The 3,781-nt window shown below is 32.9% G+C and overlaps 2 long non-coding RNA genes across 2 annotated transcripts; both read left to right on the top strand.

The window, feature by feature from the left end:
- Positions 1–1,681, top strand: LOC110269844. The gene is made up of 2 exons (XR_002358600.1): positions 1–58; positions 1,561–1,681. It is a non-coding gene; the product is annotated as an uncharacterized LOC110269844 (long non-coding RNA).
- Positions 280–520, top strand: LOC110269845. The gene is made up of 2 exons (XR_002358601.1): positions 280–336; positions 371–520. It is a non-coding gene; the product is annotated as an uncharacterized LOC110269845 (long non-coding RNA).

The following is a 3,781-nucleotide window of genomic DNA, read 5'->3' as shown; positions in this document are numbered from 1 at the left end:
GAGGGGCTACCTTGGTTTTGAATAAATAGTTTTGGTCATTACGTGGAAATTGGCCAAGGTATGATTTAGGTTTCTTGCATTTAATATATAATGTTCTGTAAAAACTTAGGCTAGATGACCATAGGATAAGTTGGAATGCAGGTGTATGTTTAATGTTTAGTAATTTGTCGATGAATATATTTGGTTGAAGTTTATTGGATAATTAGTTATTAATTTTGGATGGTGAATGTTGTTATGTTAATTTGGAGAGAATTATGGTTGAATGTTATTGTTGATGAACATGGTTGGTTTGGTGCTTGTTGATTAACTAATGATTTGGTGAATTATTGATTTGAGGTATAACTATTGTGGAGGTTGTTGTGATAACGAGGTATTTTGTGTTAGAATCCTAGGATTAGTGAACTATGATCCTTAGTTGAATTTTGGTTGTTGGATTTGAATATTGTATGAGTATAATTGTTGATCTAAGGTAGATTTATTATGGTGACTGTTATGATGATGAGGAAGGGTATGTTGAATTGAAAAGAAAGCAGGTTTGGACCCGAAAAGGGTGGCAAAGTCCGAGTTTTAGAGGAGATGCTACCGAAATTTTATAAAAATTAGAGATTTTGTTTATATGATTATTTAAAAAGATTTATATTCAAAGGTTATATGGTTTGATTTAGAGTTATTAAGAAAATGAGCATGTTTTAAGTTTGATTCGTTTAGAAAAGAATGAATTATGTTTTGAATTGGAACTATTGATGGACAGAATGGGACGTATGATAATGAAGGATAAGGATTGAATATGATTCACGTATAATGATGAATGAGATGCGATTGAGAATGATGTGGATGTTGATGAATTATAATTGAATTATTTATATGGCTTATGAATTTGAATAATCTGAGATACGAGATTCCCTTGATCAAGTGCCGTGGCTTGCCACCACGTGTACCAGGTTGAAAACTCGATACTCTGTTGACCCTACGACGTAAGTGTGACCGGACACTATATAAATTCCCGAGAATGTTACCCCCATTGAGCAATATTGATTATTTGAGAAAAAGCTATGCATAGACTCTTGGAGATGCACGTCGGGGGACAGTCTAAGGACAATTCAGACTTGTCGGGTTGGCTGGATAACCGACAGATGAGCCTCATCAGCCATAGGACAGGCATGCATCATATACATATTACTTGAATTACTTGCTTGTGCTTTAATTGGGTATGCCTATATGTACTTGCCATGCTAAATGTATATTTGTTACCTATAATAACTGTAACCTTTTTGTGTTTGCCTTATCTGTCTATTTGTCTGTGAAAATGCATGAAGGAGTTGGAGGTACGGAGGAATGGCAGTATGGGACTTAGATTTAAGGTTAAGTTAAGTTAGGATTAAATATTTTTAGAAAAACACCTTTTATGGCTTCTGTTTAATATTTTATGCTCTATAATCTAAGTGTCGGCGTTCTAGGATTGCCTCTGGCATTCCCAAGACCTTATATATTATGTGTGTGGCACCTTTACCATACTGAGAACCTCTGGTTCTTATTCCATACTATGTTGTTGTTTTTCAGATGCAGGTCGAGAGGCATCTCGTTAGGCGTCTGGACCTTTAAAGCGGAGTGGTTACAGGGTTATTTTGTTATGCTATGATGTGTATATATGTACTTGGTTTTCTCTCCGCATAACTTGTTCTTTTGATCCTCCTAGAGGTTTATGGAGAGGCAAGATTGTGTATATGTACTTTTGGATTTTGGGATATGTATGTATATATGTGTAAATATTCTCCGGCCAGTTTTGACTTCACAGGCTGAGTTAGGAGCTTGTTATTTTGTTTCTTTGGCACTCTATTCCTACTTCTGTTATCTTATGTTTAATAATTATGATTTTCTTAGCACGTAAGTTAACTCGTACCTTGAGCGTTGCACTTTTATTTCGCGATTTTTGTTTCCTCTTTTCTTCAAGACTCCTAACATATTATAATTCTTCTGCTATTATATGTACTCATTTTATTTTAGAGGTCGTAATACCACACCACCTCTGTTTTACAGCTTAAGCGTAAAGCTTAGTGTGGTAGGGTGTTACAACGTACACGCGTCGCCATGAATTTTGCAAATCCTCATTTCTTCATGAGCTCTCCACTTTGCATACTTTTTTTTCCATTTCTTTCAGGCCATTATTGCCTTCAAAACCTTAAATCACTAAAACAAACATATCAAGGTATCAAATGGGAGAAAAGTGAATTAAATTTAGCACTTTAAAAGCTTAAAAAACATGTTTTCAATTATTAAGCACAAATTAAGAAGAATTACAAAACCATGCTATTTTAATGAATAAATATAAAAAAAGTTGATAAAATCCACCAAATTCAATACAAAATAAACCATAAAATTATGGTTTGTCACTTACTATTTTTATAAATTACAAATTTTTTTAAATTAAAAATTGAAATTATGACTCACAATTTCTAATTATCTTTTTCAGATTTTGTCCTATGACTCATGATTTATAGTTACTTTTTTTCAATTTTTTTGTCTTTTTTAAAATTATTATTCACAATTTTTTCTTATTTTTAATATCTCCACATCAAGTATTACACCAAATCATCATAACATCAATGAAATCACCAATAATAGTTCAATATAAAAAAAGAGAAATTCTCCACATACAAGTGTTTTTTCATACAAGTCATACAAGTCATTTATTTCTTCTTTTTCTTCTTCGTTTTTGAAGTGTTTCATCTTCATCGTCGTGTTTCTCCTCGTTCTTCTTGACTGCACGTTTTTCATCTTCTTCCTCCTCATCTTTTGCACCTTCTTCTTCTTCTTGCTGCACGTTCTTCTTCCTCTTTCTCTTCTTCTTCTTTTCTTTCGTTTCTTGCCTTCTCTTTCTCCTTCTTCATTTACGTGCTTTTCTCTCTGTTTTCTTTCTTCGTTATTCTCGATTTCCATTATTTTTTGACATCAAGCTCTGAAATCGTTTTTGAAGAAGAAGAAGCAGCAGAAGATGAGGAGGAGAAAGAGAAAGAGTTCTGAATTATGCATAAGGTGCACTTCAACAAATTTTGGGTGTATTTCTTAAATCCTTTGGGTGTATTTTCGTAATCCTTTGGGTGTATTTTTGTAATCCTTTGGGTGTATTCCTGTAACCGTTTGGGTGTATTTCTGTAATCGTTTGGGTGTATTTCTGAATTTTCATTATCTTCAAAACGATCTCAAAGCTTGATTTCTGAAACTATGAAAATCGAAAAAAAAAACGAAGCAAGATTACCAGTGATAAACGCAGATAAAACAACGAATAAAAAGGCAAAGAGAGAACGCACGAAGGAGATCAAATTTGACAAGAAACTCGTTTTCATGGAGGAAGAAGAAGAAGAGTAAGAGAAGAAGAAGGAGAAGAAGAAGAAGGAAGAGGAGGAGGAGAAGGAGGAACGCGAAGTACGCCATGGAAATCGTATATGAGTCGGCGTGTTTTTTGTTAAGTTTCTTCCAACTTGTATGACTTGTAAACCAAATGACCTGTATGTGTAGCACTCCTCATAAAAAAAATCAGCTACTATTAACTACTACTAACTCCTAACTACTTATTATTACTCTAACAAATCAAATTTATTGTGACCATATACGGTACAAAAGTTAAAATAGAATAAAATTTCAACAACTAATCAAACAGATCGTCTACAGATTCTTCAAACTTTTAAATTACTAATACGAATTTAGCATGCAAATAAGTTAATATTATAAGGTATGAAAATTAGATTAATTTAAGAAAAATGTTAGATAATTAATATTTTAA

Source organism: Arachis ipaensis, chromosome B03 (genome assembly GCF_000816755.2).
Source record: "Arachis ipaensis cultivar K30076 chromosome B03, Araip1.1, whole genome shotgun sequence".
In the NCBI taxonomy this organism is placed as follows: Eukaryota; Viridiplantae; Streptophyta; class Magnoliopsida; order Fabales; family Fabaceae; genus Arachis; species Arachis ipaensis.
This window is presented reverse-complemented; position numbering and strand designations above follow the sequence as displayed.